This window comes from Anomalospiza imberbis, chromosome 33 (genome assembly GCF_031753505.1).
Source record: "Anomalospiza imberbis isolate Cuckoo-Finch-1a 21T00152 chromosome 33, ASM3175350v1, whole genome shotgun sequence".
Taxonomy (NCBI): domain Eukaryota; kingdom Metazoa; phylum Chordata; class Aves; order Passeriformes; family Viduidae; genus Anomalospiza; species Anomalospiza imberbis.
This window is the reverse complement of record NC_089713.1, coordinates 1,191,006-1,204,152: the sequence shown is the minus strand read 5'-3', so window position 1 is coordinate 1,204,152 and position 13,147 is coordinate 1,191,006. Positions and strand designations below refer to the sequence as shown.

The 13,147-nt window shown below is 50.9% G+C and overlaps 2 protein-coding genes across 2 annotated transcripts in view; one reads left to right on the top strand and one right to left on the bottom strand.

Annotated features, from left to right (window-relative positions):
- The window catches only part of LOC137463965 (zinc finger protein 208-like), a 1,270,300-nt gene that overhangs the window by 158,388 nt on the left and 1,098,765 nt on the right, over window positions 1-13,147 (top strand). The gene's annotated exons all lie outside the window — the stretch shown is intronic.
- The window catches only part of LOC137463966 (zinc finger protein 271-like), a 1,077,684-nt gene that overhangs the window by 166,830 nt on the left and 897,707 nt on the right, over window positions 1-13,147 (bottom strand). The gene's annotated exons all lie outside the window — the stretch shown is intronic.

Sequence of the window (13,147 nt, the reverse complement as noted above, 5' to 3'; positions counted from 1 at the left end):
TGCAGGACAGCCCTGGGCACCCCTGGCTGCTCTGCACAAGAGATGATCAGAGAATGTACTCACAGGGTCTGTGGGCATTGGGATGTTCCAGCTGTAGGAGATCACTCCAGGAGCTGCAGCTGCATTGTCCTGCAGCCAGAGGTTCCTGTGCCAAGGGCTGCCAGGGATTCTGCCCCAGGCACTTCTCAGCACCTTCCCAGCCCTGACTGATGGAAGCTCTCTGTGCCTCTGTGCTGTGCCCGGGCTGGCTGCAGGCAGTGCCCCAGCCCTGCTGGGCTGGGAGAAGAGCTGCTCATCCAGAGAAATGTGCTTTCGAAGCTCTCCTTGGTTACCAGGATCACCCTCTGTGCCAGGAGCCCGGCCCAGCTCAGCAGCACAGACACAGCACAAGGACTTTAATGACCCTCTGGGGCTTTGTGCTCAGGCCCTGAACATCAGGCCCTGAGAGGGAGCTGCAGAAACTTCTCCAGAACTCCAAGTCAGAATCCAACTCCAAAATTTCTTTGACTTTTAATGGGTCCCACTGAGGGACACGGCTGAGAAAGTGTCCCCAGGCCCCAGGCAGAGCAGAGAACTGGAGGCACCGATGACAGGTGGGGACCAAGAGAAGCCAAGTCTTGGTGCCCTGGGGCACAGCAGGGTCTGTGCCACCAAGGGCTGTCAGGAGACACCTTGTCCTGAGGCACTGGGGCCTCCTGGCACAGCCCCAGCCAGGCTGGGCACTGTCAGCCCCTTGTCCTGCCATCAGCATCCCCCCCTAGCCCACATCCCAGTGGCCTCAAGGATCTGCTGGAAGGAGTCCCTGGGGAGCCTTGCTCAGGAATGGCCCTGGGGGCTCCTCCATGCTCCCAGGGACTGCAGGTTTTTCAAAGCACTTTGGCTTTGGCTTTTGCCTTGGAGTCTCTGAGAGCTTTGTGCAATCATGGCCTCCAATTATCTGCTGTAATTAGTCCCTGGAGAGGCTTTGTCAGGAACAACACTCAGTGGGGCTCATTAATACTTTGAGATACTCAAGGAGTTTAAGGTACTTTGGATTTTCCTTTCCACACTGAGTCTCTGAGAGGTTTTTGTGCCATCCTGGCCTCCAGTTCTCTCCTCCAAGGAGTCCATGAGGAGCCTGTGTTGGGGATGGACCTCAGTGGCACGCATTAATGCTTTGAGACACTTTGGGTTTTTTCTCTGACTTTGACTCCTGGAAAGATTTGTGCAATCTCCTCTCAGGCCCTGAAGTTCCAGGGCTCAGCTCCAAATGCACCACAGGGCTCTTTAGGATAAGCACGTCTTACCAAATCATGGCTCTGCCTTTATTTCCCTCTGCTCTAATGTAGTTCCTTAGGAATGTTTCCTTTTACAGTTATGGAGAAATATTTCAAAGTGCTTCTAAGAAATATGTATTCCCATTTTAAAGAGTGTCTTTTATTACTGTTCTCTTTAGAGAAGAGCTGATTGCTGCATTCTATGATTGATATTGATGTAGGGCCACTCCTAAGGAGGTCTGGCCAGGTCTGAGAAGTTTTACCTTGACGTCTGACCCAGTGTGGACAACCTTGCCCCACATTCCCCAACCCCATGTGACAAACAATTTTCACTTTCAAAAATTTAACTGGTTTATTAAGACCTTGTCAAAATTCAACAGAAGAGTGAATAAAGAATAAATGCAGTTTCCGGAGCAAAGGATTCAATCACCATGTGCTCATCTACAAAATGGATGTTCTGTCTTTTATACCTCCAGCCCCTCCCAAATTCTTGTCAATCCACTCCTCCTTTGCTGTCCAGTGGTGGAGATCACTTTCTTACAGCTTGATTGGAGGTCAGGCGCTGCCATAGCAACAAGCCAACCCTCCCAAATGCCCTGACTACTGAGGGCATCCCATGATAACAATGCAAGGGGGAAGGGAAAGATAACTATACACCTACACAACTTCTCTTAACATCTACTTAATATTCACCCCTTAACTGTGAGAGTCAACCATAGGATTACCCATCTATAACAACCCCCCCCTTTCTTTTTCTATATGTCATTTTGCTTGAACATTTAATTTAAAATTTTCTCTCTCTCTTGTATGAGTCATACTAGCATCTGTTGATGTGGGCAAGGACAGTGGGAACAGGAGGAAAATCTCAGGTTTTCCTTAGACACACTTATTTGGAATGGACAAAAGGGCCTAACAGAGGTCCAGGATGGCTTTGACTCCCATCTATCATGCCTATGTGGTTGCTACCCATAGTCATTGTACCTTAGGGGTCCAGAGGCCAGCTTGGTCTCGCCCTCCAGTCCCTGTTGTATTCAAAGACAGTTGGGGAATGACAGTGGTCCGATATGACCTTTTGTCCCTACCTTACCATGCCTACGGGGTTGCTACCCACAGCAGGGCTATGCCATCTTCTTGGAAGTGAACAAAGGGGTCTTGCCCTCTATCCTTTGTCTTATTTTCTTAAAGAAGCTGTTCCATTACCTCTTACGGTCCCTTGTGTACTTCCCCTCAACAGGTGCTGGTAATTCTCACCCATTAAAGCAGGAAGACAGTTCTCAAACTGGCTGGTGGAAGCTTGACTTTGGGCGTCTTGGTGTTTTTCTGGTTGTCTTTCAGTCTCTGCCTGAGATTCAATCTTGTTTCACCTGGTCTGGATGTTATATACAGTCCACTCATTGTGTTTTTCCTACTGGGCCTTTAACTCTGTTGGCATGAGTCCATCTGTTGGCATGAGTCCATCCCCACTCTGCAGTTCACACGGCCGATTTGGTGGTGAGCAGTTCCTGAATGGGACCTTCCCACTGAAGAGTTAGAGGCTGATCTCTCCATGACTTGATCATTACTTGATCAAATCCTCAGAATTAATGTTATTGAGTCTGAAATCCAGGGTGGCTGTTTGAGGAATTGCCCCTTTATGTCTTAGCCCTTCTAAGGTTTCTGCTATAGACATAACGTATTTCTTGGCATTGGCTTCCCCTTTCTCATAGGTGGCAACCCTCTGGGGTGAGGTCAAAAAGGGTAACCCAAACGTCATTTCATAGGGTGACACCCCCAGATCTGACTGGGGTTGAGTTCCAAGTCTTAATAAGGACAAAGGGAGACATTTCATCCATGACATTCGGGTTTCCATCATCAGCTTATCTAGAGCTCTTTTAAGAGTTTGATTCATCCTCTCAGTGTGACCAGAACTCTGTGGATGCCATGGAGTGTGTAATTCCCATTTACTCCCAGGGTTTGAACAACTTTTTGCAATATTTTAGAGGTGAAATGAGTTCCTTGGTGTCATGATCCGCTTGTGCGGGGTGTCGTGATGGTTCTTTTCACCAATCCCAAAAGTGCAAAAAGGCAAACAACAAGGGACTATTAGTTAATCACAACAAATGTACCTTTATTAGGGGCCAAAACAGTAAATGCGATAGTGGGGATCAGAAAGGAGATAAAAGGATAGAGAGAGAGAGAGAGAAAAGAGGGGGATGGGAATAGCTACCAACACAGGCGAGATCCTCACTGGTCCGGACGATGGGGATCCGTCTGGTTGTGTCGGGGAAGTCTTCAAAATTCTGGTCAACTCAGGGGTCCAGTTATAGTCCACGGAGGAAAAAAGGGGGGAATATGCAGGACAATGAGAGTCTATTGTGATTGCTGTGGGGGAACAGGTGAGTCCACTGAAACCACCGAAGCAGGACAAACACAATGAAGAATAAGTCCATTGGAATTACTGAAGAAGAACAGGTCATGTCATTAGTGGTTTCTCCCCTCCCTGTGGTAGGGGTCTCAGTCTCAGTCCTTAGGAGGAGGGTTTTCGATCTCCATCCGTCTGTCACAGTGGTAATGGGGCAGATGAGAGGTCTTCAGTGAGAGACCACTAGGGTCACCCCAAAAGTTCACTCAGCTTCAGGAGGAGAGTGGGCAAATATGCAGTAGGCCGTTCCTTGCTGTGTTCATGCCAGGTCCTTGCCGATTCCTTGCTAAGTCCTTGCCAAGTCCTTGCCAGGCCTTGTTCGGAACAGCTAACGTAACAGTGCAGCAGCTGCACCTGCACTGCTGCTCTCTCCAAGCCGGTACTGTAGTGGAGGAAGGGGGTTTCTCCTTGTGGCAATCGGTAGGCAAAAGTGGGGGCTTCAGACGGCTTCTTACACTTGGTCTGAATCAATCCTGTTCACCATCCCATGTTGGGGAATGATTGATTCTAGAAGTGTTTTACTCACAACATTGGCATTGGCTTTAACCGTGGGTACCGCCTCTACCCAATGAGTCAGGTTACCTACTATCACTAGTAAAAACTTCCACCGTTGTACCTGGGGAAGCTCGGTAAAGTCTACTTGGATGTTTTGAAAGGGCTATAAGGCTACTTCTCGCCCTCCCCTGGGTGTTTTCCTCATGACCTTCTCATTTACTTGTTGACATATCACACACCTTTCAATTACCTGCTTAGCTATCCCAAAAATTCCTATGCAGGCCCAGTCCCTTAGAAATCGATCACTTAGCGCTGGTGTCCCCAGTGTGTTGTTCCATGTATGCCTTCTAGCATTTTCCTGGCAAGGGGTTTATTCAACATTTGCCTCCCATCTGGTAATCTCCACTTCCCTTTGTTATCTTTCTTGGCTCCTGTTTTGAGGAATTCTTTCTCTTCTGTCTCAATGAATACGCAGACTTCTTCCATTTCACTCATGGGGGTTAATGCTGTCATTAGTTTTCCTGTCCCTGATTCGGCTGCATTTGTAGCATCTAAATCTGCTAAATGGTTCCCTCGTGCTTCTTGAGTCACTCCTTTTTTATGTCCTTTAACATATACTGCTGCCACTTCTTCTGGTAATTGTAAGGTTTCTAACACTTCTAAAATAAGTTTTTAGTTCCTTTCCCCTTGAATTTAATAGCCCACTCTCTTCCCAAATTTTTCCAAAGGTATGCACTACTCCAAAAGCATATTTTGAGTCTGTATATATTGTTTCTCTTTTCTGTGTGAATATTTCCAGAGCTCACTTTAGGGCATACAACTCACATGCTTGGGCTGACCAGTTGGAAGGTAACTTTCCTTTTTCTAGGGCCACTAACTCGTCATCTGCTATAGCTCACCCCAATACCCTGTGCCCTGGATTACCCGTGAAAATCCGTCAATGTACAATCGTTTTCCACCTTGGAGTGGTTGATCTGTTAGGTCCTCTCTTACTTTACTTTGATAGTTTATGACCTCTAGGCAATTATGTATTAATTCCTCACCTGGTTTTCCATCTAAAGCTGGGCAGGGTTGAGTTGGTCACTCACGACTAGCTCTAAACCATTATCTATTAAGATGGCTTCATATTTTAGCACTTGGGAATCAGTGAGCCATTTCTCAGCCTTTTAGCTGAGGATACTCCTTACTTAGTGTGGGGTATATATTTTCAGTTTTCCCCCAACGGTTAATTTTTTGCTTTCTTCTACGAGTAGGGCGCTCGCTGCCACCGCCTGAATGCAGGTTGGCCACCCCCAGCTGACAGGGTCTTGCAGTTTTGATAAATAGGCCACTGTTTTCCTGGATCCTCCCCGGTCCTGGGCTAACCCTCCATGCGCTGCCCCTTCTTCTATATCCACAAACAGATAGAAGGGTTTGTCTAAGGCAGGAAGACTCAGTGCTGCTGCACTGACTAATTTTTGCTTTAAAGCTTCAAAATTTGCTTGTCGTCTTCTTCCCACCTAATCTCTTCTTCTACTGACTTTTCATACAAGAACCTGATGGCCTGCGTGTATCCTTCAATCCATAGCCTATGATATCCCAACAGGCCTAAAAACCTTCTGACTTCTCTCTTAGTTTTTGGTCATGGGAGTGAGGCTATCCCTGCAATTCTTTCAGGGTTCAGCCGCCGGCTCCCTTGACAAATCACGTGTCCCAGGCATTTTACTTCCCTCCCTACAAATTGGAGTTTCCCTTTTGATACTCAAAGTCCTTGGTCCCCCCAAAAATTTACCAGTGCTGTGGTGGATTCTCGAACTTTGAGATACCCTGAGAGGAGCCCAGTGCTCCTTGCTCCCCTGTGCTGACACGTGAGTGTTTGTCTGGTTTCAGGATGGCCCTGGCTGTGTGAGGGGTGCTGCGTGGACACGAGACAGCCGGTCCTGTCCCGCTGGGTCCCAGCAGTGCCTCACAGCAGTCCTGCATCCACGTCAGGATGCTGGCCAAGAGAGGTCCTGGAAGCTGAGGCAGCTGATTTTAAGCTTGTGCAGGTGCCTACAGGCCAAGGCGAATGGTGTTCCCTCAGGATATAGCAGTCCTGAGGGGTCTCCCTCATTCAAAGAAATCAGCAGACAAATGCATTGTCAGCCAAAAGCCCTTTTATTGACCTGGCAGGAGGGCAGGGGTCTGCACCCCACTAAAGTGTTTCTCTGCCACATATAAATTTCAGTGGGTTGATGTCGGAGTTGTATCAAAATCACCATCCATCTTTACACTGCTGAGGTGATTCCATAGGCAGGCGGTTGAAAATACATTGTGTCAGATTCCCATACTTGAAGCTGATGTCCAGGCCCTGGCCAGGAGCGGTCTCGATGCCCCAAAGCAGCACAAAGTCTTCCTCAGGGCTTCCCTGCACAGGGCTGATTCCACACTTGCCCTTAGTTCTTCTGGTAGACTGTGTCTAAAGCTTTTTGTCAGGTCACTCTCATGTCAAGTTAGGCCTGCCAGGTTTTTGTTATGCTAACTGGTGCTAAGTACTTAGGCATGTCTGTGCTAATTACTTGTTTACTCATGTGAATTGCTTGTGCTTACTTATGTCAAACCAAGGCCTTGTTCCATCCCCAAAGGTGCCTGAGGCCACCCGCTCCTTGTGGCACCAGTTGCTTTCCTGTGGAATGTTCTCCCTCCCCGAGGGTAAATGGAGAGCTGCAGAAAGAGCTTGCCAGGCTGCTCTCCATCCTTTCCCAGCACTCCTGGTGAAGTGGAGAAGTCCGAGCTGAGCGCAAAGGTGCAAATGGAGCAGCCGTGCACAGGAAGGCTCGGTGGGAAGGATGATCCAGGATCCATAGGCCTGGCAGCCTGAGCGTGCTCCAGGGGAAGGCCTTGGAGCAGATCCTCCTGAGTGCCATCCCACGGCACCTGCAGGGAACCAGGGCGTCTGCTGGAGGGTGGGAAAGCTCTGCGGAGGGACGGGGACAGCTGGGGCTCCTGGCGGTGTGTCGAGGGCTTCTGTGTGGGAGTTTGGGGGGCTGGTGTTGGTGGGGTGTTGGAGAAGGAGTTGTCTGAAAGGTGAGAGGTCTAGGCTGGAATTTGAGTCAGTTTGAAGGCAGCATCTGTGCTTTGGCACAGCTTTGGTTATGGAGGCCACAAGGAATATCTGTGACTTTTCCTCCTTATGGTCCTGATTGTCCTGCAGGGAACAAGAGGGGAGAGCTGTACTTTACTGGCCACTCAGATATCTGTACCAGGGGGAGGATTAGCCCTTTTGCCATCTACTCATTTCTTTGGGATACTTTTGTAACACCGAGTGGACTTTCATTTCTTGAGAGCGTTTATTCCTTATGAGAATTAGGATATTATCATCCCTTCCTAGTAAACCAAAGAATGGCCCTTGTTTTTTCCCTTTTTTTGTGTAGTGCTCTGTTCTGTAAAGTGACCCTCAGTGGATGAGGTTAAGGCAAATGAGTTGCTGCTTTGAGATGGGAAGCAAAATTCCAAGTCTTCACCTCCTCAGGCCATCCCAATTAATTTGGGAAGTTTGCAACTTTTTGGAACTGCTTGAGTTGAGCAACGGGAAGTAAAGCTTTCCTGAATTGAGGATTCTTACTTGCCAGATTCTTCTGTGCCTTCGCCGCTGAGGTGGTTTTGTGCTGAAGGCAGAAACTTCAATGAGAAAATAATTTCAGCATGGAGTAAGAGCTTCTGACAGAGACCAAGTGTTGCCAGCAGTTGCTCCAGGTGCTCCTGCCAACAGCCCCTGCAGGCAGGAGCTCAGCCCCCAATGCACATGGGCTTTGGCTCCCTCTGGCACAGAAGCCCCCCACGGGCACAGGTCTCTGGGGCACGAGACGGGCACCGGTGCTGCCAGGGCTCGGGGGGTGGCAGGTCTGCTTGGGCAGGGACTGTGCCACACCTGCTGATGTCAGCGCTCCCCGGGCCCCAGGGATCAGAACAGCATTCCTGCCCTGGCCCACACGTTCCTTGTCTGTGTCACACCCGTGGTTTAGGATGGCCACCAGCCGGGACGTGTCCCAAGGAGGCTGTGCCAGCTTCTGTGAAGGCCCCGTGCCCTTCCCAGCGCGGCTGCGTTGGCAGCCCTGGGGGCTCCTTCTGCTGCCCTGAGCCCGCAGAGCAGGGCAGCGTTTGCTGATGGTTTGAGCCGTTCCTAAAGATCCTGTTGGGCTGTCTTAGACACTTGGGGTGAGGGATTCCTTCCAACCTGAGCCACTTTGGGTGGGCTGGGGGCGGCCCCAGGGCAGGGGGCAGTGCAGGGGCCCTTTGTGACACGGTGCAGCACGTGTCACAAAGCTGGGACTGGGCAGCAGGCTGGGCTCCACTTGGATCAGCAGCAGCTGGAAACCTCTGGGCATCTCCATTTTCTGCTGCTGCTCAGAAGAAACAATGAAGCAAGTCAAAAAATTCTGGTTTCTCTTTCTCCTGGTGGATTTTTTTATTTGATTTGACACTCCAGAGGCAATTTCTGTGATGGCCTCTGTCAGTTGATTCTATTTCAGCAGCAGCAGCAGCAGCAACAGGGCTGTGTTTGAGCACTGAAAATGTGGCCTGTGTGGCTTTAATTCCCTGTGACTTAGGGCTCAGGGACTTGAGAGCATTTCAAGATCTGCTGATCATGATGCCTGTGACAAAAAGTCTGAGTTTCCTGTGACAAAAGCACTCTGGGTAGCACTGACAAAAAAAGCAGAGAGCCAGACCAACCCTTGGTATCCCTCCATTTCCAGCTGCACAGGGAAAGGTAGAAGAATTTAGAGATGCTGACAATGAAACTGAAGTCTTCAAAAAGGCCACTGTATTGTTCAAGCATGTTGGATGTGGGATCACCCTGAAACAGAGGAAGCTGAAATGAGCAAAGGGCTCCTGTGTGGGACCCGCAGGTCTGACTGCACAGGGGCACAGCAAGCCCTGTTTTCCCTAAGGGCTCCCCAGTGTTCAGGCTGAGAGCAGTGTCGAAGATGAGGCAGCAGCACAAACCGGACCTCAGCGAAAAAAGGCTGAGCAAAGTTCAGCCAACAAGGAGAAGTATTTTTGGGGGGATTCCTAATAAAAAAACATAGGAATGACATACTGAAATCTTTCCCGCCTTGTCAATATCTTCTTTCAATAGTCCATGATTCCCAGAGTGAAGAAACGTCCAACAGCAGATCCATCAGCCACTTCCTCCTGCTGGCACTGGCAGACACGTGGCAGCTGCAGCTCCTGCACTTCTGCCTCTTCCTGGGCATCTCCCTGGCTGCCCTCCTGGGCAACGGCCTCATCATCAGTGCCGTAGCCTGCAGCCACCACCTGCACACGCCCATGTTCTTCTTCCTGCTCAACCTGGCCCTCAGCGACCTGGGCTCCATCTGCACCACTGTCCCCAAAGCCATGCACAATTCCCTCTGGGACACCAGCACCATCTCCTACACAGGATGTGCTGCACAGCTCTTTTTCTTTCTGTTCTTCATCTCAGCAGAACTTTCCCTCCTGACCGTCATGTGCTACGACCGCTACGTGTCCATCTGCAAACCCCTGCACTACGGGACCCTCCTGGGCAGCAGAGCTTGTGCCCACATGGCAGCAGCTGCCTGGGCCAGTGCCTTTCTCAATGCACTGCTGCACACAGCCAATACATTTTCCCTGCCCCTGTGCCATGGCAATGCTCTGGGCCAGTTCTTCTGTGAAATCCCCCAGATCCTCAAGATCACACTGCAAACTCAGGGAAGCTGGGCTTATTGTACTAAGTGCTCTTCTATATTTAGGCTGTTTTGTGTTCATTGTTTTCTCCTATGTGCAGATCTTCAGGGCCGTGCTGAGGATCCCCTCTGAGCAGGGACGGCACAAAGCCTTTTCCACCTGCCTCCCTCACCTGGCCTTGCTCTCCCTGTTCCTCAGCACTGGCACTCTTGCCTACCTTAAGCCCCGCTCCATGTCCTCCCCATCCCTGGATCTGTCACTGTCAGTTCTGTACTCGATGGTGCCTCCAGCCCTGAATCCCCTCATCTACAGCCTGAGGAACCAGGAGCTCAAGGCTGCAGTGTGGAGACTGATGACTGGATGGTTTCAGAAACATTAAACTGCTGGCCAATTTCTGCAAAACACTTCTAATAAATGTCATCTTTGATACTTCTTGTTGTTTTACTTTTGGAGGTTGTTTTTCTTTGTTTTACATATTAATGTTGTCGACAAAGAAACGTCAAGAGCCCCTGTTTGCATTGCACACAGCAGGCAGGAGCACCCCCATGCTGCTGCTGTGGGGACATGAACCTGAGGGAGCACAAATGCCATCAGCCCCTGGGGCCAGGAAGGGCTGGGGGACGCCAGGGAAACCACTCAGCTTTGTCCTGGCCTCTGCAGCCAGCCAGAAAGTTTGTTCCCATCAGCTGGGAGTTTCCTGTCCCACTGCAGATGCTGCTGCTCAGAGCCAGGGCCGCCTGGCAGCCACCCCCAAACTGCCCTGAGCATTTCCTTGGCTTCACCTCTGCTTTCTTTTTCCTTCCCTTGTACATATTTCTTCCTATTGCCCACCCCTGTTCCCTCCCCTGCAAACAGCCCATCCCTGTTTGCCCTTTCCTCTCTGGCCCCACTCCCCATTCCAGTTCCTGACTTGGCACCATGGGAACGGCCCTTGGGGAGCAGGATCATCCCACAAGTGCTGCAGGAATTGTCTGCAGGCTCCTGCAGTGCCTGGTGCTGCTCCCTTGCCAGAGGCAGCCCAGGCCAGGGGGGCACATCTGGGCTGCTGTGTCTGGCTGTGGGGCTGCCTGTTCTGGGCAGTGAGGAGGGGCTGCAGAGGCTCTGCAGGACTGACAGGATGGGCTTTGGGGCTGTGAGGAGGAGCTGAGGGACCTGGGCTGCTGGAGCTTCTGAAGAGGAGGCCCAGGGCTCCTCCTGCAACTGCTCCAAGGGTGGTTTCAGAGAATCCCAGAATCAGCAAGGCTGGAAAAGACCTTGGAGATCATCAAGTCCAACCTGTGCCCTGACACCGCCTTGTGTCCCCTGAGCCTCCTCTTCTCCAGGATAAACAACCCCAGCTCCCTCAGCCGCTCCTCACAGGACTTGTGCTCCAGACCCCTCACCAGCCTTGTTGCCCTTCTCTGGACACGCTCCAGCTCCTCCATGTCCTTCCTAAATTGGGGGGCCCAGAACTGGACACAGCACTCGAGGTGCTGCCCAACCAGTGCCCAGCACAGGGGAAGAATCACTGCCCTGCTCCTGCTGGCCACACCATTCCTGATCCAGGCCAGGAGCCATTGGCCTTCTTGGCCACCTGGGCACACTGCTGGCTCATGTCCAGGCTGCTGTCCATCAGTCCCTGCAGGTCCCTTTCTGCCTGGCTGCTGTCCAGCCACTCTGTCCCCAGCCTGTAGCTCTGCAGGGGTTGTTGTGGCCAAAGTGCAGGACCTGGCACTTGGACTTGTTAAACCTCACCTTGTTGGATCTGGCTCCTGGATCCAGCCTGTCCAGGGCCCTGTGCAGAGCCCTCCTGCCTTCCAGAAGATCAACACCCCCAGACAACTTGGTGTCACCATGGTTCCATGAGGCCCCAGAGTGTCCCAATGGTCTCCATGATTCCATGAGGCCTCCCAGTGTCACAATGTCCCTCTGGTGTCACAAAGTCTCTTGGATCCTTGGGCCCCGCAGTGTCACAATGGCACTGTGGTGCCCCAGGGCCCTGCAGTGTCACAATGGATCCTTGGTTCCATGAGGTCTGGCAGTGCAGCAATGCTCTCCTTGGTTCCCGCTGTCTCCCACTCCTCCCACTGTCAGGCTATAGAAGGACACCTGGCTGATGAAGGGGAGTGGGAGTGGGTACCTACTCGAGGAGGTAATAATAAAAATCCCTCCCAACCCCCTCTCCCAAGCCAGGTGCCACTTCAGATTCTGTATGATCCCCTGGATCTGGAGAGTCAGCCAGATGGTTTAGAAGAAAATTATCTGCCCAGTGAGCCTCCCAATTATGATTCATCTGTGAGACAGATCAGCGCCTATAACATCAAAAAGGACAGAAGGGTAATCGTGGCAGGTGAGTCCCTCCTGAGGGGAACAGAGGGCCCCATATGTCGACCAGAGCCACCCCACAGAGAGGTCTGCTGCCTCCCTGGGGCCCGGGTACGGGATATCACTGACACACTGCCTGGGCTGATTCAGCCCTCTGATTATTGCCCACTGCTGATACCCCAGGCTGGCAGTGATGAGATTGAAAAGAGGAGTGTCAGGGCAATTAAAAGGGACTTTAGGGCATTGGGTCAGGTGGTTAATAGGACAGGGGCACAGACAGTCTTTTCCTCAGTCCCTTTGGAGTCGGAGAAAAAGGCTGAAAGCAATAGGAGAGCTCACATTATCAATGAGTGGCTCAAGGGTAGGTGTCATTGGCCAAATTTCGGATTCTTTAATCATGGGGCAACTTTTACAGCACCTGGCCTGCTTGGAGCAGACAGGCTCCATCTTTCTGTGAAGGGCAGAAGAATTTTAGCTCATGAACTGTCAGAACTTGTTGAGAGGGCTTTAAACTAGGTCTGAAGGGGAAGGGGATGCAGCTGGGTTTTCTGGAAGCAGGCTCGTGAGTGGTAAGCCTGAGCTAGGGGTGAAATCAGCAGCCCAGCTGAGGTGCATGTACACCAATGCACACAGCATGGGTAACAAACAAGAAGAGCTGGAGGCCATGGTGCAGCAGCAGAGCTATGATGTCATTGCCATCACAGAAACAGGGTGGGATAGCTCACATGGCTGGAGCGCTGCACTGGATGGCTGCAAGCTCTTCAGGAGAGACAGGAAAGGGAGAAGAGGTGGAGGGGTGGCCCTTTACATTAGGGAGGCTTTTGACACCATAAGTACTGAAATTTATGGAGATGGAGCTGAATGTCTATGGGTAAGAATTAAGGGAAGGCCAACAAGGCTGACATCCTACTGGGAGTCTGTTATCATCCACCCAGCCAGGAAGTAAAGGTGGACAACTCATTCTATAAGCAGCTAGAGAATGTTTCTGGATCATCACCATTTGTTCTTGTAGGTGACTTCAACC